General features: G+C 42.1%; 1 pseudogene; it reads right to left on the bottom strand.

Moving 5' to 3' along the window:
* Window positions 1–16,771: 16,771 nt before the first annotated feature.
* Window positions 16,772–24,393, bottom strand: LOC129550955 (PRAME family member 8-like; annotated as a pseudogene).
* Between the last annotated feature and the right edge of the window lie 1,409 nt (window positions 24,394–25,802).

Here is a 25,802-nt window from a genome sequence, read left to right as displayed (position 1 = left end):
TTTGAGTGGCCCAGGGTTTTTCTAGGGGCTGAATCAGAAGCACTTTGCTCTTACAGGGAAGTTTAAACGGAAGGATAACAGAGGCTTCAAGGAACCTCCAAGATCTGATTGTGATTTCCTGAGACTGGGAAGGATGGGAAAGGAGCAGGTATGGAGAAAGAAAGTAAGAAGCCTGTTAGGTCATATTAGACTTGAGATGGTCATAATATTAAGTAAAAAGAAATATCAAGTACCGAATAGCACTGGCAACAAAATCCTCTTCATATAAAATGATATACATACTCATTCAAGAGCTAATAGCAAAAGTTTCTTGTGAAATTTAAATTTTACACCTGGAATGGCAAGATTGTGGGGGTGCAAAGGCAATTCCAGCCCCAGAAACATCAAAATCAGGCTCACAAACCAACACTGGTCTCAGGTTTAGAGCAACAGAGACATGCATTTTCCCCGATATTGTGAGGGTCATTGTAAGTCACGTTAGAGTTCCTTGCTGAACACTTTTCTCATACTCGAGGCTATAGAATGGCCAAATATATTCCACACACTGTTTTAACAAAGAAAATTTGTTGCTAGAGCAAAGAATCCCATGTTTTATATCACTATTTCCTCTTCACTGTCCCTTAGCAGAAAAATACTTAAAGAAAAATGTAGCAACACTGAACCCAATATCCCAAAAGGCATCATGGGGTATCAATTCAAAAGCAGCTCACTGATGTGGGGTTCCATGCCCTCCAGGTCTCCCTGCTCCCCTGCCATCCTTCATGCACCCCACGTGGTCCTGGGGGATGTGGGATTCCTTTCTCATAGAGTAAAATGCCAGACAATTTGACCTGAGCTTGGGGTATTGTAACAGAAGAGAAAAATACTGTTCTCCCCACAACTGCAGTGGGCAATGGAGGGGATGACCCTCAGGTGTGAGTTGAGATCTTGAGTTTCACAAACCACATTTATCCAAGATTCTTTTCCAGTGTCTATGGGAGTTTAAATCAAGGATTTAAAAAAAAAAAAAAAAACAGCATAAAAGGCAGATTCAGGAGCCACCCAGGGCACCTACAGTGTCACAAGAAGCTCAAAAACAATTTATTTTTCAAATAAAGAACCTGAGGCCCAGGGCATGAAATGAGATACCAGAAAGTTAATGAGAACTCCCAGTAAGCTCCAAATGGTTTGTAGGTCAACAGAGTTTAAGCTTCCAATTCATGCAAAAATTCTCTAAACATCCTTATACATACAATCATCAAAAGGCCCCAGAAATTTTCCAAGAAAAAAATAGGAAATCATTGGATGGGGAAATCTGCTTTGGATTTTCTTTCTCCTCTGCTCCCTGGAGTTAGTGCCAATCAGAGACCCCCTGAGCCTGAAGCCATAGCCAAAGGAAAGAATAGTTAAACTGGCCACCAGAGAACAGGCCTGACATGGCCAATAGGCTGAACTCCAGGCAGGTGGCCTTTAAAGTGTTGACTACTGTAATCAAAGCATCACACCTTCGCAGAGGGAATCACTGACCCGTGAGACTCTGCCTCAGGTTCTGGTCATTGCTGTGACCTTAGATATTGTCTTCATTATGCCTGAAGTCTTCATGTCAAACAACAGCCCTGCCATTTATGGAGATTTATTCTGCATCATGCTCTCAGCTCAATGCTTTACTTATTCAATAGAGCGAGAGACAAACTCGGTGAAGGTCAGTAACTTCTTCCAAGGCATACAGCCTACTGGTGGTAGAACTTTAAGTTCTATTTGCCGGTGCTCTTGAGTATTAAATTGTGCTGTCCCAGTGCCCAGCAGTGTGCTGGCCACGTTGAGATTTGTAATAAAATACTGGAATCATGGTTTCCTCTCTTATAAGAGGGAGACAGAAAGAGCATGAGGTTCAGGTATTTAACATGTTGCTTTCTCTTCACAATCTGCTATCCCAAAAACTGAGCAGATAAAATAAAAGTGGAGTAGCTCCACCTATTGCAGTGGTTCCCAATGACTGGTCCCCTAACCAGCAGCATCAGCATCACTTGAGAACTTTTTAAAAGTGATTCTTAGCTCCTCGCCAGATCTACTCACCCAGAAACTCAGAAGCTGGGACTAATACCAGTGTTTAATAAGATCTTCTCCCAACCCTCACCACATCTTCCAGGGTGTAGTCAGTCATAGGCTCTAACATCCACTCAGTCCCACCTTCACCCCCAACCATTGTCCTTCCACCATCTCAACTGCCTTGAAAGGAATAGACGGATTTAAAGCTAAGTCACAGAATGTGTACTGAGCCCAGAGAATCTCTTCATTCAAGAATGTATATTGTCACCTTGCGTATTTAACTTATATGCAGAGTACATCATGAGGAATGCTGGGCTGGAAGAAGTACAAGCTGGAATCAAGATTGCTGGGAGAAATATCGATAACCTCAGATATGCAGATGACACCACCCTTATGACAGAAAGTGAAGAGGAACTCAAAAGCCTCTTGATGAAAGTGAAAGAGGAGAGTGAAAAAGTTGGCTTGAAGCTCAACATTCAGAAAACAAAGATCATGGCATCTGGTCCCATCACTTCATGGCAAATAGATGGAAAAACAGTGGAAACAGTGTCAGACCTTTATTTTTTGGGGCTCCAAAATCACTGCGGATGCTGATTGCAGCCATAAAATTAAAAGACGCTTACTCCTTGGAAGGAAAGTTATGACCAACCTGCTGCTGCTGCTAAGTCACTTCAGTCGTGTCCGACTCTGTGTGACCCCATAGACGGAAGCCCACTAGGCTCCCCCGTCCCTGGGATTCTCCAGGCAAGGACACTGGAGTGGGTTGCCATTTCCTTCTCCAATGTGTGAAAGTGAAAAGTGAAAGTGAAGTCATTCAGTCGTGTCCGACTCTTAGCGACCCCACGGACTGCAGCCTACCAGGCTCCTCCATCCATGGGATTTTCTAGGCAAGAGTACTGGAGTGGCTTGCCATTGCCTTCTCTGATGACCAACCTAGATAGTATATTAAAAAGCAGAGACATTACTTTGCCAACAAAGGTCCATCTAGTCAAGGCTATGGTTTTTCCAGTGGTCATGTATGGATGTGAGAGTTGGACTGTGAAGAAAGCTGATCGCTGAAGAACTGATGCTTTTGAACTGTGGTGCTGGAGAAGACTCTTGAGAGTCCCTTGGACTGCAAGGAGATCCACCCAGTCCATTCTAAAGGAGATCAATCCTGGGTTTTCATTGGAAGGACTGATGCTAAAGCTGAAACTCCAATACTTTGGCCATCTCCTGCGAAGAGTTGACTCACTGGAAAAGACTCTGATGCTGGGAAGGATTGGGGGCGGGAGGAGAAGGGGACGACAGAGAATGAGGTGGCTGGATGGCATCACCGACTCTATGGACATGAGTTTGAGTGAACCCCGGGAGTTGGTGATGGAAGGAGGCCTGGCGTGCTGTGATTTATGGGATCGCAAAGAGTCGGACACGACTGAGCGACTGAACTGAACTGAACTGAACTGAACATTGTCTAGCAGGCGGTGACCAAAACCATCCCCAAGAAAAAGAAATGCAACAAGTTAAAATGGTTGTCTGAAAAGACCTTACAAATAGCTGAGAAAAGATGACAAACAAAAGGCAAAGAAGAAAAGGAAATATATACCCATCTGAATGCAGAGTTCCAAGGAACAGCAAGGAGAGATAAGAAAGTCTTCTTAAGTGAACAATGCAAAGAAATAGAGGAAAACAGTAGAATGGGAAAAACTAGAAATTTCTATAAGAAAATTAGATATCAAGGAACATTTCTTGCAAAGATGAACACAATGGTATGGACCTAACAGAAGCAGAAGATATTAAGAAGAGGTGGCAAGAATATATAGAAGAAGTGTTAGTCACTCAATTGTGTCCAACTCTTTGCAACCCCATGGACTGTAGGTTGCCAGGCTCCTCTGCCCATGAGGTTTTCCAGGCAAGAATACTGGAGTTGGTTGCCATTCCCTTCTCCAGGGGATCTTCCCAACCCAGGTATCAAACCCGGGTTTTCTGAATTGGAGGCAGATTCTTCACTGTCTGAGCTACCACGGAAGTCTGAGAATACACAGAAGAACTGTACAAAAAAGGTCTTAATGACCCAGATAACCATGACGGTGTAATCACTCCCCTAGAGTCAGACATCTTGGAGTGCAAAGTCAAGTGGACTTTAGGAAGCATTACTATGAACAAAGCTAGTGCAGGTGATGGAATTCCAGCTGAGCTATTTAAAATCCTAAAATAAAAATAAAATAAAATCCTAAAAGATGATGCTGTTTAAGTGCTGCACTCAATATGCTAGCACATTTGGAAAACTCAGCAGTGGCCACAGGACAAGAAAAGATCACTTTTCATCCCAATCCCAAAGAAGGGAAATGCCAAAGGATGTTCAAACTATCCCACAATTGCATTTCACATGCTAGCAAGGTAATGCTCAAAATCCTCCAAGCCAGGCTTCAACAGTACATCCACTGAGAATTTCCAGATGTTCAAGCTGGATTTAGAAAGAGCAGATGAACAAGAGATTAAATTGCCAGCATATGCTGGATCATAGATAAAGCAAGGGAATTTTTAAAAAATCTACTTCTGCTTCATTGACTATCAAAAGTGTTTGTGTAGATCACCACAAACTATGGAAAATTCTTAAGAGATGGGAATACCAGACCTCCTTACCTGCCTTGGAGAAACTTGCATGCCAGTCAAGAAGCAACAATTAGAACTGGACATGAACAATGGACTGGTTCCAAATTGGGAAAGGAGTACATCAAGGCAGTATAAAGTGTACTCTGCTTTTTTAAATTATATGCAGAATACATCATGGGAAATTCAGTGCTGGATGAAGCTCAAGCTGAAATCAAGATTGCCAGGAGAAATATCAATAACTTCAAATATGCAGATGACACCACCTTAATGGCAGAAAGCAAAGAGGAATTAAAGAACCTCTTGATGAAAGTGAAAGAGCAGAGTGAAAAAGCTGGCTTAAAACTCAACATTCAAAAAATTAAGATCATGGCATCTAGTCCCATCACTTCATGGTAAATAGATGGGGAAAAAATGAAAATAGAGACATACTTTACTTTCTTGGGCTCCAAAAATCACTGTGGACAGTGACTGCAGTCATAAAATCAAAAGATCTTTGCTCCTTGGAAGAAAAGCTATGAAGAAACCAGACAACATATTACAAAGCAGAGAAGTCACTTTGTCAACAAAGTCCATATAGTCAAACTATGGTTTTTTCCAGTAGTTATGTGCAGATGTGAGAGTTAGACCATAAAGAAGGCTGAGTGCTGAAGAAATCATGCTTTCAAAATGCAAGGCTGGAGAAGACTCAAGTCCCTTGGACAACAAGGAGATCAAACTAGTCAATCCAAGAGGAAGTCAACCCTGAATATTCATTCAAAGGACTGATGCTCAAGCTCAAGCTCCAATACTTTGGCCACCTGATGTGAAGAGCTGATTCACTGGAAAAGACCCTGATGCTGGGAAGGATTGAAGGCAGGAGAAGAAGGGGGAAACAGAGGCTGAGATGGTTGGATGGCATCACCAACTCAGTGGACATGAGTGTGACAAACTCTGCGAGATGGTGAAGGATAAGGAAGGCAAGTGTGCTACATTCCATGTGGTTGCAAAGAGTTGGACATGATTGAGTGACTGAAAAACTCATTTCCACTTCCAGTCTTCTCTTAAGCTTTTCCTTAGGGACAAATATTTCACTTGCTAATTCAGTAAACAAAGGATGTTGAAGCCAAAAGGCCATCATCCACTGTAGCTGCCCCCAAAACAGTATGCCCCGAGGGGAATTCAAGCAGGAGAAAACAGGATGGTGCCCTGAGGTAGTTAACATGCATATCATATGGATATGGACCATATGCATATCATATGGACTTCAATAAGTCCAGACTCTTTTGCCTCTTTCCATACATAAAAAAAGCATGAAAAGGAACTTACCTAGTGGTCCAGTGGTTAAGAATCCACCTGTCAAGTAACAAAGACCTAGAAGAACTAAAAAATAAACATACAGAGACAAACAACACAATTACTGAAATTAAAAATACTCTAGAAGGAATAAATAGCAGAATATCTGAAGCAGAACAACGGATCAGTGAGCTGGAAGATAAAATGGTGGAAATAACTGCTGAAGAGGAGAATAAAGTAAAAAGAATTAAAAGAACTGAGAACAGTCTCAGAGACCTCTGGGACAATATTAAATGTACCAACATTCGAATTATAGGGGTACCAGAAGAAGACAAAAAGAAAGGGTATGAGAAAATTTTTGCAGAGATTATAGTTGAAAATTTCCCCAACATGGAAAGGGAAACAGTCAATCAAGTAAAAGAGGTGCAAAGAGTCACATACAGGATAAACCCAAGGAGAAACATGCCAAGACACATACTAATCAAACTAACAAAGATTAAACACAAAGAAAGAATATTAAAAGCAACAAAGGAAAAGCAACAAGCAACATACAAGGGAAACCCCATACATTTAACAGCTGATCATTCAGCAGAAACTCTGCAGGCCAGAACGGAATGGCAGGACATATTTAAAGTACTGAAAGGGAAAAATCTATAACCAAGATTACTCTGCTGAAAGGATCTCATTCAAAATTGATGGAGAAATAAACAGCTTTTCAGACAAGCAAAAGTTAACAGAATTCAGGACCACCAAACCAGCTTTACAACAAATGTTAAAGGGACTTATAGTGTCAGGAAATAAAAAGAAGAAAAAGATCTACAAAAACAAAGCTCGAACAATTAAGAAAATGGCAATAGGAACATATATATATATAATAGGAATATTATATAATAGGAATATATATAATAGGCAATAGGAACATATATATATATATATATATATATATAATAACTTTAAATGTAAAAGGAGACTGGCTGAATGGATACAAAAACAAGACCCACATATATGCTGTCTATAAGAAACCCACTTCAGACCTAAAGACACATATAGACTGAAAGTGAGAGGATGGAAAAATATATTCCATGCAAATGAAAAGCAAAAGAAAGCTGGAGTAGCAATCATAATATCAGAAAAAGCGGACCTTAAAATAAAGATTACAAGAGATAAGGAAGGACACTACATAATGATCAAGGAATCAATCCAAGAGAAAAACATAACAATTGCAAATATCTATGCTATGGACCTAACAGAAGCAGAAGATATTAAGAAGACATGACAAGAATACATAGAAGAACTGTAAAAAAGATCTTCACAACACAGATAATCACGATGCTGTGATCACTCATCTAGAGGAAGATATCCTGGAATGTGAAGTCAAGTGGGCCTTAGGAAGCATCACTATGAACAAAGCTAGAGGAGGTGATGGAATTCCAGTTGACTATTTCAAATCCTAAAAGATGACGCAGTGAAAGTGCTGCACTCAATATGTCAGCAAATTTGGAAAACTCAGCACTGGCCACAGGACTGGAAGAGGTCAGTTTTCATTCCAATCCCTAAGAAATGCAATGCCAAGAATGCTCAAACTACTGCACAATTGTACTCATCTCACACACTAGTAAAGTCATGCTCAAAATTCTCCAAGCCAGGCTTCAGCAACACGTGAACCGTGAATTTCCAGATGTTCAAGCTGGTTTTAGAAAAGGCAGAGGAACCAGAAATCAAATTGCCAACATTTGCTGGATCATCGAAAAAGAAAGAGAATTCCAGAAAAGCATCTATTTCTGCTTCACTGACTGTGCCAAAGCCTTTGACTGTGTGGATCACAAGAAACTGTGGAAACTTCTGAAAGAGATGGGAATACCAGACCACCTGACCTGCCTCTTGAGAAACCTGTATGCAGGTCAGGAAGCAACAGTTAGAACTGGACATGGAACAACAGACTGGTTCCAAATAAGAAAAGGAGTACGTCAAGGCTGTATATTGTCACCCTGCTTATTTAACTTACATGCAGAGTACATCATGAGAAACACTGGGCTGGAAGAAGCACAAGCTGGAACCAAGATTGCCGGGAGAAATATCAATAACCTCAGATATGCAGATGACACCACCCTTATGGCAGAAAGTGAAGAAGAACTAAAGAGCCTCTTGATGAAAGTGAAAGAGGAGAGTGAAAAAGTTGGCTTAAAGCTCAACATTCAGAAAACTAAGATCACAATATCCAGTCCCATCACTTAATGGCAAATAGATGTGGAAACAGTGGCTGACTTTATTTTGGGGGGCTCTAAAATCACTGCAGATGGTGATTGAAGCCATGAAATTAAAAGACGTTTACTCCTTGAAAGGAAAGTTATGACCAACCTAGATAGCATATTAAAAAGCTGAGACATTACTTTGTCAACAAAGATCCATCTAGACAAGGCTATGGTTTTTCTAGTAGTCATGTATGGATGTGAGAGTTGGACTATAAAGAAAGCTGAGTGCTGAAGAATTGATGCTTTTGAACTGTGGTGTTGGAGAAGCCTCTTGAGAGTCCCTTGGACTGTAAGGAGATCCAACCAGTCCATTCTAAAGGAGATCAGTCCTGGGTATTCATTGGAAAGACTGATGTTGAAGCTGAAACTTCAATACTTTGGTCACCTGATGCGAAGAGCTGACTCATTTGAAAAGACCCTGATGCTGGGAAAGATTGAGGGCAGGAGGAAAAGGGGAGAACAGAGGATGAGATGGTTGGATGGCATCACCGACTCGATGGACATGAGTTTGGGTGAACTCTGGGAGTTGGTGATGGACAGGGAGGCCTGGCGTGCTGCAGTTCATGGGGTTGCAAAGAATCAGACATGACTGAGCAACTGAACTGAACTGATGCACCCAGCATAGGAGCACCTGAATACATAAGACAAACACTAACAGACATAAAAGGAGAAATTGATAGTAATACAGTAATAGTAGGAGACTTTAACACCCAACTCACATCAATGGACAGATCATCAGGACAGAAAATTAATAAGGAACCGCAAATCTTATACATTAGACAAGATGGATCTCATTGATATCTTCAGGACATTCCATCCAAATGCAGAAGAATATGCCTTCTCAAGTGCTCATGGAACATTCTCCAGGATAGAACACATCTTAGGTCACAAATCAAACCTCAGTAAATTTAATAAAATTGAAATCATGTCAAGCATCTTTTCTGACCACAACGCTATGAAACTAGATGTCAATTACAAGGAAAAAGACTGTAAAAATCACAAACATATGGGAATTAAACAATACATTTCTAAATAATGTACAGGTTACTGAAGAAATCAAAAGGGAAATCAAAAAATTCATAGAAAAACATGACAATGAAAACAAGACAACTAAAAACTATGGGATGCAGCAAAAGAAGTTCTAAGAGGGAGGTTTATAGTAATACAATCCTACCTCAAGAAACAAGAAAAACATCTATTGATAACTTAATTTTACACCTAAAACAACTGGAAAAAGAACAACAACAAAAAACACCAAAAATTAGTAGAAGAAAAGAAATCATAAAAATATGAGCAGAAATACATGAAAAAGAAATGAAAGAAGCAACAGTCAAGATTAATAAAACTAAAAGCTGATTCTTTGAGAAGATAAATAAAATTGACAAACTTTTAGCCAGACTCATCAACCAAAAAAGAGAGAAGAATCAAATCAACAAAATTAGAAATGAAAAAGGAGAGGTTACAACAGACAATGCAGAAATACAAAGGATTATAAGAGAGTATTATGAACAATTGTATGGCAATAAAATGGATAACCTGGAAGAAATGGACAGATTCTTAGAAAAGTTCTATCTTGCAAGACTGAACCAGGAAGAAATAGAAATTAGGGACAACCCAATTACAAGCACTGAAATTGAAACTGTGATCAAAAATCTCTCAAAAAATAGAAGCCCAGGACCAGATGGCTTCACAGGAGAATTATATCAAACACTTAGAGAAGAGCTAATGCCTATCCTTCTAAAACTCTCAAAAAATTGCAGAGGGAGGAACACTGCCAAACTCATTCTAGGAGGTCACCATCACCCTGATACTAAAACTAGACAAAGACAACACAAAAAAGAAAACTACAGGCCAATATCACTGATGAACATAGATGCAAAAATCCTCAACAAAATTTTAGCAAACAGACTTCAACAATGCATCAAAAAGCTCATACACCATGATCAAGTTGGTTTTATTCCAGGGATGCAAGGATTCTTCAACATATGCAAATCAATCAATGTGATACACCGTATTAACAAATTGAAGGATAAAATTCATATAATAATCTCAATAATGCAGAAAAAGGCTTTGAGAAAATTCAGCACCCATTTATGATGATAACTCTTCAAAAAATGTGCCTAGAAGGAACCTACTTCAACACACTAAAGGCCATATATGATAAGCCTACAGCAAACATTATATTCTCAATGGTGAAAAACTGAAAGCATTCCCCCTAAGATCAGGAACAAGATGAGCATGTCCACTTCCACCACTATTATTCAACATAGTTCTGGAAGTCCTAGCTACAGCAATCAGAGAAGAAAAATAAATAAAAGGAATCCAGATCAGAAAAGAAGAAGCAAAACTCTCACTGTTTAGAGGTGACATCATACTTACTGTACATAGAAAACCCTAAAGAAACTATCAGAAAATTACTAGAGCTAAAGAGTGAATTTAGCAAAGTCACAGGATACAAAATCAATACACAGAATCACTTGCATTTCTATATTCTAACAATGAAAAATCAGAAAGAGAAATTAAGGAATCAGTCCCATTCACCTTGCAACAGAAAGAATAAAATATCTAGGAATAAACCTACCTATGGAGACAAAACAACTGTATGCAGAAAATTGTAAGACACTGATGAAAGAAATCAAAGATGACATAAAAGATAGAGAGATATTCCTGGGTAGGAAGAAGCAATATTGTGAAAATGAGTATACTACCAAACACAATCTATAGATTCAATTAGACCCCTATCAAATTACCAATGGCACTTTTAACAAAACTAGAACAAAATAATTCAAAATTTATATGGAAACACAGAAGACCCCAAATAGCCAAAGCATTCTTGAGAAAGAAGATTGGAGGTGAAGGAATCAACCTTTCTGATTTCAGATTACTCTACAAAGCTACAGTCATCAAAACAGTATAGTACTGGCACAAAAACAGAAATATAGACCAACGGAACAAGATAGAAAGCCCAGAAATAAACCCATACCCTATGGGTACCTTATTTTTGACAAAGGAGGCAAGAATATACAATGGGGCAAAGATAGTCTCTTCAATAAATGGTGCTGGGAAAACTTGACAGTGACATGTAACAGAATGAAATTAGAACACTTCCTAACACCATACACAAAGATAAACTCAAAACGGATTAAAGACTTAAATGTAAGACCAGAAAGTATAAAACTCTTAGAGGAAAACATAGGAAGAAGATTCAATGACATAAATCAAAGCAAGATCCACTATGGCTCACCTCCTAGAGTGATGGAAATAAAAATAAAAGTAAGCAGTTGGGACCTGATTAAACTTAAAAGCTTACGCACAGCAAAGGAAATTATAAGCGAGGTGAAAAGACAACCCACAGAATGGGAGAAAATAATAGCAAATGAAACAACTGACAAAGGCTTAATTTCTAAAACATATAAGCAGCTCATACAACTCAATACCAGAAAAACAAACAATCCAATCAAAAAGTGGGAAAAAGACCTAAACAGACATTTCTTCAAAGAAGACATACATATGGCTAACACATGAAAAGATGTTCAACATCAGTCATTATTAGAGAAACGCAAATCAAAACTACAATGAAACATCACCTCACAACAGTCAGAATGGTCATCATCAAAAAGTCTACAAACAATAAATGCTGGAGAGGTTATAGAAAAAAAGGGAACCCTCTTGCACTGCTAGTGGGAATGTAAGTTGATACAGCCACTATGGAAGACAGTATGGAGATTCCATAAAAAACTAGAAATAAAACCACCATATGACCCAGCAATCCCACTCCTGGGCATATACCCTGAGGAAACCAAATTGAAAAAGACACACGTACGCCAATGTTCATTGAAGCCCTATTTACAATAGCTAGAGCATGGAAGCAACCTAGTTGTCCATCAAAAGATGAAAGGATAAAGAAGTTGTGGTACGTATACACAATGGAATATTACTCAGTCATAAAAAGGAGCACATCTGAGTCAGTTCTCATAAGGTGGATGAACTTAGAGCCTATTATACTGAGTGAAGGAAGTCAGAAAGAGAAAGATAAACATCGTATACTAATGCATATATACAGACTCTAGAAAGATGGCACCAAAGACTTTATATGCAGGGCAGCAAAGGAGAAACAGACAGAGAACAGATTTATGGACACAAGGAGAGGGGAAGAGAGGGTGAGACGAATGGAGAGAGTAACTTGAAAAGTTACTTACCATATGTGAAATAGTTAGCCAATGGGAATTTGCTGTATGTTTCAGGGAATTCAGACAAGGTTTCTATATCACCCTAAAAGGGTAGGATGGGGTGGGAAATGGGAGCAAGGTTCAAAAGGGAGGAGACATGCATATACCTATGGCTGATTCATGCTGAGGTTTGACAGAAAAACAACAAAATTCTGTAAAGAAATTATGCTTCAATTAAAAAAATAAATAAATTTAAAAAAATAAAATAAAAGAAGCCACCTGTCAGTGCAAGGGATACAGCTTGGATCCCTGGTCTGGGAAGATTCCACATGCTGTGGAGGAACTAAACCCATGCTCCATAACTCCTGAGCACTTGATTATAGCCTGAGACCCACACGCCCTGGAGCCCATGCTCAGCAATGAAAGAAGCCAGCAAAAGGAAAAACTAATACATTTCAACTAAAGAGTATCCCCTGCTTGCCAGAACAAGAGAAAGGCTGCGTTCAGCAAAGAAGACCCAGCACAGCACCCCCCCCAAAAAAAGTACATAAATAAACAATTTTTAAAAAGCATGAAAATCATTATTTTGAGATGTATCATTTTATCATATGCAGTAATTTTTTGATGTTTTCTGAATGTTTTTTCAAGAAATGACTTTATGTACTCTGGCTTTCCCATATAACTTTTTTTCCCCCTTATAATTTTCAATTCCTCAGAGCAATCTGAGAAGCCACCTTTCTGGCTATAATCTTCTGTAAAGTCACCAAATAAAACATATTTGTCACATTTTAGGTTGTGCATTTCTTGTCATTTTACATGCTCTTCCAAAACCTTTTCCCAACCCACAGTGTCCTGTCCCCACTCACCTGAGTTCCAGGCGTTAGATGAAAACTGTCGACTAAAACGCTAGTCACCACCTGAAAGTAGAAGAGTTATTTTACTTGGTGGAAATGTTTAGGACCCAAGCTCAGGAGACAGCATCTCAGAAGCTCTGAGAAAACAGCTCCAAGGAGGCAGGAGGGGGAGTCAGGCTATTTACAAGTTTGTAACAAAGGGAGCAGGCAGTCTGAACATCAAAGATTATTGTGAGGTTAAAAAAAAAAGTCAGATATCGAGTTAAGGAATTTAACATTGTATGCATGGCAAGATGCAAGCCTCTGGGCTCACTGAATCCATTCCTTTCATATGCACCTCAGCTCTCTGGGGTCAAATCCTGTTCCCATGTTCACATTAAGTGTAGCAAACTTGGAAGATGGCTGCTTCTTGCAGTCCCCCAGCTCCTCAGCTATCACCCTGGGGAATGGCGACATCTGCTGGATTGGAGGTTTACATCACTGTGCAAATATTTGTATTCAAGTGACATTTACAGGACAGCCCAATTTAAAATATTTATTTATTTATTTATTATTTTGATTATTTGGCTGTGCTGGGTCTTAATCATGCACGCAGGATCTTTGATCTCCCTTGTGCCCCTAAGTGAAAGTGAAGTCGCTCAGTCGTGTCCGACTCTTTGCGACCGACCCCATAGACTGTAGCCTACCAAGCTCCTCTGTCCATGGGATTTTCCAGGCAATAGTACTGGAGTGGATTGCCAGGGGGTCTTCCCAACCCAGGGCTCAAATCCGGGTCTCCCGCATTGTAGACAGATGCTTTACCGTCTGAGCCACCAAGGAAGTCCCTTAAGAATCTTTTAGTTGTGGCAGGCGAATATTTAGTTGCGGGATATGGGATCTAGTTCCCTAACCAGCTGTTGAACCCAGGGCCCCTGAATTGGGAGCATGGAATCGTACCCAGTGGACCACCAGGGAAGTTCCACGATATCAAGAATTATTAAAAATTCTAAAGTATACCATCTTGAACAGAAAATTGATTTCTATCTTCTACCAGCAGGTGATCATTTCTATGATCTACCAGCAGGTGGCCTAGGAGACCTAGAACTCAGAATGTCTATCACTGAAGATGAATCCAGTCTCTCTTATTTCTCCCACCCCCCGTCCCCCCTGCACTGGGTACGGGATCAGCTTAGATGAACCCTCATGCACTGGTGACCACATGTAATATGTGAGTCCAATTTCAGTCCCTGGGTTTTGCTTTCCTCTGTGTTGTGAGCAGTAGAAGGATCAAGACTTAGGCTATTCTCTAGGAGGGAGAAGATTGGGAGGAAAAAAAGCATTATGGAGTTCTTACATAATAAGGAGCTCTCTTGCTAAACAACTCCAGAGCCAAGTCCTCAACAAGTAATATTTCACTGGATCCTACTAAAAATCCCATAAACAGTGTGTGCATCATTATATTCATTGTGGGGAAAACAAAGCTCTGCCTAAGAGCTATATCCCAGCCCTATATCCCCCTCCTCCTCAGAATAAACAATTGCAGCCTCTGAATCCTTAGCAGGGAAACTTTATTTGGTTGCATTTTGTTTAGACACCCTGTGAGGATTAAATTTATGTGTCAGCTTCACTGTGAGATGAAATGCCCAGATCTCAGATCAAACACTAATTCTGGGGAAATCTGAAAGGGAATTCCTGGAGGAGAATAGAATGAAATCAGTAGACAAGAGTCAAGAGATCAGCCCTCACCGGTGTGGGAGGGCATCGTCTTATCCTGTGGGGGCTTGATGGAACAAGGGCTACTGCTCTCCCTCTCTCTCTCCTTGGCCACAAATACTGGAGCTTATGGCTCCTGAACCTTGAAACTCTAGGACATACACAAGTGGTGCCTTTGTTCTCAGGCCTTTAGCCTTGACTTAGTGCTACCCATCACTTCCACTGCTTTTCAAACTTAAGATAAGGTCTGAACTAAACACAATTTTTTCTAATTCTCTAGGCAACAGACAGCAGACAGTGGGACTGTTAAGCCTCTGTAACCATATAAACCTCTCTTCACCTGTCTATATGACAGGTGAATCTTGAATAACACATGGTTGAACTGCTGAGACTAACATAGATGAGGATTTCTTTTTAACAGTGAATTTGGTCTATATCATATGTAGTTGGTTGAATTTGAGGATGATGAACTGAGGATAGGGAGTGCTGACTCTGAGTTATATGTAAAACATAACATATATTTGTTATATATTTGAAGATTCTGATAACCAGACATGCCATCCTTGACTTTTCTGATAGAGAGGGACTGGAATTGTAACGGGAATTATCAGCCAATTCTGATGTGACCAACCACCCAAAATGATACAATATTGGAATGTGGTATGGAAATAATAAATCCATGTTAAATGTTTAGTTATTTTAGCATTTTGTTAAAAGGAATTTGTATGTCTGGCCACAACTCAATTATAACAATAAGGACCACTACTCACCCATAACAGGCATGAAAGAGTGAGAACCAGTCTCAACCTTTTTGGATGATCTTGCAGAAGTGGGGACCTTGCCTTTGGCACTGAAGCACACACAATGGCAAAAAACTGTGATGTATACACTGACTGGTAGAAGCATGAAGAATACACATGCCCAAGGTGAAGGCTTGAATCAGCAGTAAGAGCCCTGCTAAGAGCTCTTCATTCCAATAGTTCATTGCACACTGAATATGTTCCCCTTTGTGTCTATTAAACCACTGAACAGCCAAATAAATAAGCCAGGCTGTAAAAGTTGCCCCAGAGGGCTTACATTGTGGCTCAGATGGTAAAGAATCCCCCTGCAATGTAGGAGACCTAGGTTCGATCCCTGGGTTGGGAAGATCCCCTGGAGAAAGGAATGCCTGCACACTCCAGTATTCTCTCCTGGTGAATCCCAAGAACAGAACAGCCTGGTGGGCTACAGTCCATGTGGTCCCAAAGAGTCAGGCATGACTGATCGACTAAGTAAACACAAACACACACACACATACATACACACACAAGCAATGCCCCAGGAAGAATTTCTTTATTCTGTCCTAGAGAATGAAGAAATTGTAGGATTAATAAGGTTTTGAATCGTGGACAATGTGCCTTTTTAAATCAGTAACTGGAGATAGCTGAGGCATAAATTGAACACAGAATATATCATGGAGGATAGCACTTGGTCTTCCATGAGTGTTTCTTTATTTGTTTAATTAATTTTTACTGGAGATTAGCTTTACAATGTCACATTAGTTTCTTGCTTTACGACAAAAAGAATCAGTCATATCAATACATTTATCCACTCTCATTTTAGATTTCCTTCCTGTTTAGGTCACTAGGAGGATCTCTTTATTCCTGACAATTTCTTCACAACAGTATCCCCAAGGATAACTGAACCACATTTGAGTTTCCAGTGTGTATCCACCCAGGTTCATAACAGATTCTAGATGAACACATCCCCGAAAGTCCAATCCCCTCTCAGAGTCTACAAATCCCCCTCCAATCCTGCACCATCCCCCACCACTATTTCCTTCTCCCATTCATATTGTGCATAGGCATGAAACCATTCTAGATTTCCATTTCAAGGTGCACGGAAGAAAACTTCTGATAGAGGCAACCCCCTAGGCAGGGGCAGGACAGCTGTACATAATGAGCTTCATGTGATGGCATACATCCTCACCACAGCGAGGACAGGGGCTGAGACTAATCCAGATGTTCCTGGGATGTCCCAAGTCTCTCAGAATCTCCAACAGCTGAGCCCGAAGCTGGGCAAGTCTCGCTTCCGGGAGAACACCTCGAGGTCTGTAACTCTCCTGAGGGGCAGGATACCACTCTTGCCTTACACAGGGCAGCGCAGCGGTGTGTCGCAGCAGCTTCTCCATGACAGCCGTGGACAGGAGGTTCCCACACAGGCTGAAGGAACTGAGCTGGGAGCAGCGGCTCAGGGCAGGCAGGAAGGCCTCCAGCTGGGAATCCGTGATCCCACACACATCTAAGTCCAGTTCCTGGAGGGTGGCTGCCACTTTCTCCAGCAGAACAGGGAGGAGCTCAGGCCTAAAGTCAGTCATGGTGACACCGCTCAGATCCAGGCTCTTTAGCTGACTGATGTCTGGGCTCTGGGACAGGTGGGTCAAGTCTGATTCTGTAAGCCAGCACTTGCTTATGGACAGGTTGTCCAAGGGGGACTTCAGGCACCTGGGGAGAAACCAAACACTTAGTTCTTGGAACCTGGGTGCCAGATTGCACACTCAGTTCAGTCACTCAGTCGTGTCTGACTCTTTGCAACCTCATGGACTACAGCAAGCCAGCCTTTCCTGTCCATCACCAACTCCCCGAGCTTGCTCAAACTCATGTCCATTGAGTCGGTGATGCCGAAACATCTCATCCTCTGTTGTCCCCTTCTACTCCTGCCCTCAATCTTTCCCAGCATCAGGGTCTTTTCCAATGAGTCATTTCTTCGCATCAGGTGGTCAAAGTATTGGAGTTTCAGCTTCAGCCTCAGTCTTTCCAATGAACATTCAGGACTGAGTTCCTTTAGGATGAACTGGTTGGATCTCCTTGCAGTCCAAGGGACTCTCAAGAGTCTTCTCCAACACCACAGTTCAAAAGCATCAGTGCTTCAGTGCTCAGCTTTCCTTGTCGTCTACCTCTCACATCCATACATGACTACTAGAAGAACCATAGCTTTGACTAGACAGACCATTGTCAGCAAAATAATGTCTCTGTTTTTAATATGCTGTCTATGTTGGTCATAGCTTTTCTTCCAAGGAGCAAGCATCTTTTAATTTTGCAGTTGCAGTCACCATCTGCAGTGATTTTGGCACCCCCCCCCCAAAAAAAAAAAAGTCTGTCACTGTTTCCCTTGTTTCCCCTTCTATTTGCCATGAAGAGATGGGATTGGATGCCCTGATCTTCATTTTTTGAATGTTGAGTTTTAAGCCAGTTTTTTCCACTCTCCTCTTTCATCAATAGGCTCTTTAGTTCCTCTTTGCTTTCTGCCTTAAGGGCAGTATCATCTGGATATCTGAAGTTACTGATATTTCTTCCTGAAATCTTGATTCCAGCTTGTGCTTCATCCAGCCCAGTATTTCACATGATATGCCCTGCATATAAGTTAAATAAGCAGGGTAACAATATACAGCCTAGCATACTCCTTTCCCAATTTGAAACAAGTCCATTGTTCCATGTCTGCTTCTAACTGTTGCTTCTTGACCTGCATACAGATTTCTCAGGAGGCAGGTCAGGTGGTCTGGTATTCCCATCTCTTGAAGAATTTTCCACAGTTTGTTGTGAGCTACACAGTCAAAGACTTTGGCATAGTCAATAAAGCAGAATGTTTTTCTGGAACTCTCCTGCTTTTTCTGTGATCCAGTGGAGATTGACAATTTGACCTCTGGTTCCTCTACCTTTTCAAAATCCAACTTGAACATCTGGAAGTTCACAGGTCACGTACTGTTGAAGCCTGGCTTGGAGAATCTTGAGCATTACTTTGCTAATGTGTGAGATGAGTACAAATGTGTGGTAGTTTTAACCTTCTTTGGCATTGCCTTTCTTTAGGATTAGGGCTTCCCTGGTGGCTCAGAGGTTAAAGTATGTGCCTGGAATGTGGGAGACCCGGGTTCGATCCCTGGGTCGGGAAGATCCCCTGGAGAAGAAAATGGCAACCCACTCCAGACCTGGGTTTGATCCCTGGGTCGGGAAGATCCCCTGGAGAAGAAAATGGCAACCCACTCCAGTACTATTGCTTGGAGAATTCCATGGAGGGAGGAGCCCGGTGGGCTACAGTCCATGGGGTCGCAAAGAGTCAGACATGACTGAGCGACTTCACTTTCTTTCTTTTCTTTAGGATTGGAATGAAAACTGACCTTTTCCAGTCTGTAGCCGTTGTGAGTTTTTCAAATTTGCTGACGTATTGAGTGTCACAGCATCATCTTTCAGAATTTGAAATAGCTCAGCTGAAATTCCATCACCTCCACTAGCTTTGTTCATAGTGATTTTTCCTAAGGCCGGTTTGACTTCTTACTCCAGAATGTCTGGCTCCTGGTGGGCTGCCGTCTATGGGGTCACACAGAGTCGGACACGACTGAAGTGACTTAGCAGCAGCAGCAGGTGAGTGATCACACCATCGTGGTTATCTGGGTCATTAAGATCTTTTTTTGTATAGTTCTTCTGTGTATTCTTGACACATCTTCTTAATGTCTTCTGCTTCTGTTAGGTCCATACCATTTCTGTCCTTTATTTCACCCATCTTTGAATGAAATATTCTCTTGGTATCTCTAATTTTCTTGAAGAGATCTCTAGTCTTTCCCATTCTATTATTTTCCTCTATTTCTTTGCTTTGATCACCTAGCTAATCTTTCTTATCTCTCCTTGCTCTTCTTTGGAACTCTGCATTCAGATGGGTATGTCTTTCCTTTTCTCCTTTATCTTTAGCCTCTCTTCTTTTCTCAGCTATTTATAAGGCCTCCTCAGACAACCATTTTGCCTTTTTGAATTTATTTTTCTTGGGGATGGTCTTGATCACTGCCTCTTATATATACAATGTCACAAACCTCTGCCCACAGTTCTTCAGGCACTCTGTCTATCAAATCTAATTCCTTGAATCTATTTGTCACTTCCACTGTAAAATTGTATGAGATTTAAGTCATACATGAATGGTTTAGTGGTTTTCCCTACTTTCTTCAATTTAAGTCTGAATTTGGCAATAAGGAGTTCATGATTTTGATAGCTTATGGTGAACGATGTTGGATTCATGATCTCCAAAGAAGATTTAGCTTCGGGATGAGGCACCAGGCTTGATCACTCAAGAACTTTAGTGTAGCAGTGTTTTATTAAAGTAAGAAAAGGGACAGAGAAAGCTTCTGACAAGACATCAGAATGGGGATGGAGAATGCCCCCTAGCTAGTCTTATCTTTTTTCAGACCCACTCCCACAATATACATCTTAAATTGACAAGATTAGAATGAACAATAGAAAGATCCTACCAGACCCACTCCCGTAATATACATTTTAAGATGACAGGATTAGTCAGAATGTTCTTGTTAAGGAGAAACATGTCCTCAAGCAAGATACATTGTTATATTCACTAAGACACAACAGTGTAGAAAAGAACATCTGTTCTTTTCTCCTTGAGAGCCCCAGACCCTTTCCTCCTCCTCCTCCTCCTCCTCCTTTAGCACCTGCCCAGCTGGGGAGTTCATCCTTCAGTGTCATATCTTTTTGCCTTTTCACACTGTTCATGGGGTTCTCAAGGCAAGAATACTGAGGTGGTTTGCCATCCCCTTTTCCAGTGAACCACATTTTGTCAGAACTCTCCACTATGACCCATCCATCTTGGGTGGCCCTACACAGCATGGCTCATAGTTTCATTGAGCTATTCAAGGCTGTGGTCCCTGTGATCAGTTCGGTTAGTTTTCTGTGATTGTGGTTTTCATTCTGTCTGCCCTCTGAAGGATAAGGATAAGAGGCTTATGGAAGCTTCCATATGGGAGAGACTGACTTGTTCTGATGGGTGGGGCCATGCTCAGTAAATCTTTCATCCAATTTTCTGTTGATGGGCAGGGCTGTGTTCCCTCCCTGTTGTTTGGCCTAAGGAAGTAGGGGTAGGGGTAATAATGGTAATGGCGACCTCCTTCAAAAGGACTTGTGCACCGCACTGTTGAATTCAGTACCCCTAACCCTGCAGGAGGCCACTGTCAACCCACACCTCCATCAGAGATTCCTGGACACTCACAGCAAACCTGGATCAGTCTCTTATGGGGGCACTGTTCCTTTCTCCTGGCTCCTGGTGCACACAAGGTTTTGTTTGTGCTCTCCAAAGGTCTGTTTCCCCAGTCCTGTGGAAGTTCTGTAATCAAATCCCTCTGGCCTCCAAAGTCAAATTCCCTGGGGGTTCTCAGTCCCTTTGCAGGATCCCCACATTGGGAAATCTGTGGCTCTATGGTGGGGCTAATACCAACCTCCTCCAAGGGGGCTTATGCCACACACTGTATGACCCAGGTCTGCTGCAGCCAGAGCTCCTGTCCCCATGGCAGGCCACTGCTGACCTCTGCCTCCACAGGAGACACTCAAAGGCAGGTATAACTCAGCCTCTGTGGGTCTCTGTGTCCTAGTACACACAAGGTTTTGTTTGACCCTCCAAGCACCTCTGGCAGGTATGGGGTTTGATTCTAAATGGGACTTCACCCCTCCTACAGTCTTGTGGGGACTTCTTGTTGGTGATAGACAAGTGGTTTCTACAGGAATAATATTATTCTGACCATCTATTCAGCGTCAATATACCGACCTTCCAGTCTCATTTTAGGGTGAGTCCTATCACCTTCGCTGTGGAACTGAATCACTTCACAGAATCTGGAAGGCACTCTCTCCTCATCTACCAAGCAGAGTACAACATACTCCACTTCATTGTGAGGATGAATGAAGATCATGGAATACACTAGAATATGTTATGAGGAGAGCCAGAGAGAGTCTCCATCAAGTGTGGACACCACTGAACATTAGTGTTGGGAGATGAGATTTTAAAATGATTTCATCTAAGTCTTCCTTCAGTCCAAATTTGGCTCTAGATGCACGCATCTTGGGCAGGTGAAGATCTAGGGAGACATGCATAAGGAACCAACTCATACAGGATCCCACAACATGATATGTGTTGCCATCTGGAGGGGCTCTAGATGGAGGAGAGCCCCTCTGGGAGGAGAAGGGGACAACAGCGGACGAGATGGTTGGATGGCATCACTGACTCAATGGACATGAGTTTGAGCAAGCTCTGGGAAATGGTGAAAGACAGGGAAACCTGTGTGCTGCAGTCCACGGGGTCACTAAGAGTCAGACAAGACTGAGCAGCTAAGCAACAGCAACTAGAGGGGCTTGCTTATACCCCACATCATCTGCCGACTTTCTGTCCCTTTCTATTATCTTTCGCTCTCAGCTCGATGAACATCATTTCCAGAACCAGATTTCTCCCATATATGAACTAACTTATCTGGAGCACAAAACAAACTTTTACAAACGGGACATTTAGAACAAGCTCACTGTGGGCACAAACCCTGGGCGCATAGAGCTTCTCTTCAGGAATGCTCTGATCTGATGTAGTTTCCCCACTTCAATGTCCTTCTTACTTACATATTTTCATCATTTCAACATAGATACTGTAAGGTCGGACCCTGGTGGCCTTCTTGGCTTCCCCTTCCCTGTGGCTATCTTGTTTCCTTCTTCCCTTCTCCATCCCCTGCCGGAGGGAAAAAGTCCCGCCAAACCGCTGAGGAATTTCTGACGTAATAACCCTCTGCCAAGATCTATTCCCCCCCTTCCTGACCTCCAGAGTGACCAACCCGGTCTAGCTGACCACTCACAATCTCGCATTCCCAAGTTTTACCTTATTTTAGGCCTGTCCAGGTTATATGATGCCACTTCCTGCCCCGAAGGCATAAAAATCGCACCCTGCCTTTATTGGGGCAGAACTCCTCGTGGCCATTCTTGCGGTCAGTGGGTTCTGCCCGGGAGTGCACTGCCAATAAAGCCTGTTACTTTCCCTTGGTGTCTGGGTTATTTCCTTACAGCTTGAGACGCCCGTTTCCGCGACCTTACAGATACCTCCAAAGAAGGAGGAAATTACAAATCCTGGGATCCAAACATCCCAGTCAATAATCTGTACCTCCCCAGCAAGGTGTCTCAGAAGAGCCACTAGACCAGTTTAACCCTTACCTTGATTTCTGTGGTTGTGGAACACCACATTTTAGGAGAGAGTAACAAAGGAGACTGCACTTTTGACATTCTAATGCTCAGTGTTACCCTGTCAGTGGCCCACACTCACCTGAGCATCTGGTCTAGGCAGCCTTCAAGGAAGAAGGGAGATGCCAGATGGGGATCCTGGAGGCAGCTCAGCTTTAAGAACTGAGAGGTAATTTGCACAATGTGATGCTGCTCCTGCTTCTTGTAGGCAGACATGTGGATGTCAAAGAGATGGACTCTCTGCAAGTTACTCATCTCACCCAGGAAAGGAGCAAATGTGGAAGGTGGACAGATTCCAGGTGCAACTCACTTGCTCCTGGATACAGTCCAGCTGCACCATGCTCAGGACCTTCACGATACTGTCCATTGGCATTGACACGATCTTCAGCTTCTTGTAACATAGGTGGACGGAAGACTTTCTCTGCTCCACCCACCTGAGGATGCAGGTGAGGAAGTTGTCCAGGGTCTTTCTCTTCAGGCAAAGCTCTATAAAAACATTCATTGGAGCCAAGTGCTGCTTTGTCGTTGACCTGGGCTCAGCCACTGGTGCCATTTGTGAGCTTGAGCACCCATAACTGCTGGCTCCAGACCACAGGCTCCAGAAGTTCTGGCCAGTGTTTTGTAAATCTAGCACCTGCAGTTTGCACGTCTTAGAGGAAAAAGGAAATTGATGCAGATGCATTAAAATCCACACAGAGTTAAAAAACAGCCTCACGGCTTGACAACACACTGTCCACCTGTGCTGTGACAATATTCCTGACATCATCTGCTGCCTTGCCTTCTTCCCTCTCTGCCTCACTTTCCTGCATCTCCCTTTCTCCTCTTCTCCTTCCTGATTCTCTGCTTCTAGTAACTCTAAGCATGACTGAGAGGAGATGGGGAATATTCTCTCAGGTTCCCGTTCATTAAAGGCACTCTTATGCTTCCGGAAGTTACTTCTCTTAGTGAGCCAAGACCTGTAAGCCTCTTCATTCACTCCATACACCTTGGCATTCCTTTTACAAGTATCTCCTTAATCTTTCCCAGCAAAGTTAACTTAGGGAATTGAGGATGAAAGCTCTGTTACACATGAATTCCTGGTTCCAAAGTTTGGGCCCTAGTGTTAGTTTAAATCTTCAGATCCCTCTGGCCTGTCCTTTTCCATCCACATTCCCTCACCCCAGCTGCTTCCTCTGGAAGACCCAAGATTTTACCAGGTTACCTGAGTCAGACTCACCTGGAGGGAACCTTCTGGGCAAGCAGTACATCAAGTGCTTCCAGCACTGCTTGTAGTGGTCCCATATGAGGCAGGTCAATGAGACCCCCCCACCCCACCCAGAGGCAGGCAAACAAAGGGCCAGGCTTGCTCCACAGCCTTCAGGGTCTCCTTGTGTCTGCCAGAGAAGGCAGCCATGAATAGGGGTGGATAGAGCTCCATGGGCAGATACTCCAAACAGGAGATGACCAAGGCCTCATCTCTCAAAAGGCTCACTGCTGCCAAGTTCACAAGTCTGGGTGGGTTGTGAACATTCATCCTGTGAAAATGCAAGGGTACAAGGCATCCTTCTCAGGACAGTCATAATCATAAGAGTAGTCTCTTTCCCCACCCTTCAGAGAAATAAAATCAGGGCCAAAGTCATTGCTCTGGCAATGAACCAGAATGGAAGAAACTCAGTGTGTCTGCATTCTAGTCTGGGTTTGGTGGGCACAAAGCCACAGCTGTGCCAGCTTCTGACACTAGAGCAAGAATCTCACAAGTACCAAGAAGGAAGAAAGGCAAGCAGTGACTCATCTTTTCCCATCCACTGCTTTGCATAATGTATTTGTCTTGCACACTTGTACCAAGAGTCTGAACAAACCAACTCCCTTCATTTAGGGTGAGAACATTTAAACTATCATTAAGGTCAAAACTATGGAGATGGGAATTCATGTGTAACAGATCTTCCATCCTCAGTTCCCTAAGTTAATTTTACTGGGAAGGGTTAAGGAGACACTTGTAAAAGGAATGCCAATGTGCATGAAGTGAAAGCTTTAAATTTCAAGAAATAGCATTCCAAACAGTTCAGTGGCTTTTATCAATAAGAAAAACTGCTGCTTAAGACATGGAAATAATATAAACCAAAGCATAAATCAAAATGTTCAGGATGGAGCCAAAACTACACTTTGAAGCAAAAAGAAAGCCTTAAGTTTATTCAACAAAAAGAAAAGAAAAAGGAGAACTCTTCATGCCATGTCAGACTGGATTACATAATTCAATTCATGCTGCCATTTGCAGAATATCTTTCCCTGAGGTTGATAACTTACCAGGTCTGATGTGGTTGGGGTGATTCTCAGATCTCAGACCTGGTGGAGAACACAGGCAGTGACTCCCGAGTGAGAAGCTTCTGCATGTCCTCTTTGGTGAAAGTGTAAATAAAACTTGCTTAGACTTTTTGGGACCCCATGGACCATACAGTCCATGAACTTCTCTAGGCCAGAATACTGGAGTGGGTAGCCTTTCCCTTCTCCAGGGGATCTTCCCAACCCAGGGATGAAACCCAGGTCTCCCACATTGCAGGAGGATTCTTTACCAGCTGAGCCACAAAGGAATCCCAACCTCTTTGGTACTTAAGGCTATCGTAGAACTTTCTAACCACATCTGCCCTCCTTCCAGCTGCTAACTTCCAATCAGAAGGCACTACCTGACTAGATTCCTGAGTGCATCTCAGGTTAATCCTGATTGGGTTACTGTCAGTCTCCTGATGAACTGATTGAGTCAGATCTCCATTCATGAAAGAGAAAGAATGGGGGATGGGGGAAGTATATCAGACTTATTTATTGATTCACTCCACAGAACTGGATTGAGTTTTGCTAAAACTGACAGCTGTATCTCTAGATGGGAGAAAGGGAAAGGACTTGGGTTCCTGACATTATACAAAAAACAAGACCAAAAGTAATGCCCTG

Source organism: Moschus berezovskii, chromosome 17, assembly GCF_049115385.1.
Source record: "Moschus berezovskii isolate FMDL1 chromosome 17, NW_MosBer_1.0, whole genome shotgun sequence".
NCBI lineage: Eukaryota > Metazoa > Chordata > Mammalia > Artiodactyla > Moschidae > Moschus > Moschus berezovskii.
Note: the sequence above shows the minus strand (reverse complement) of the source record. Positions and strands in the feature narration are given on the sequence as shown.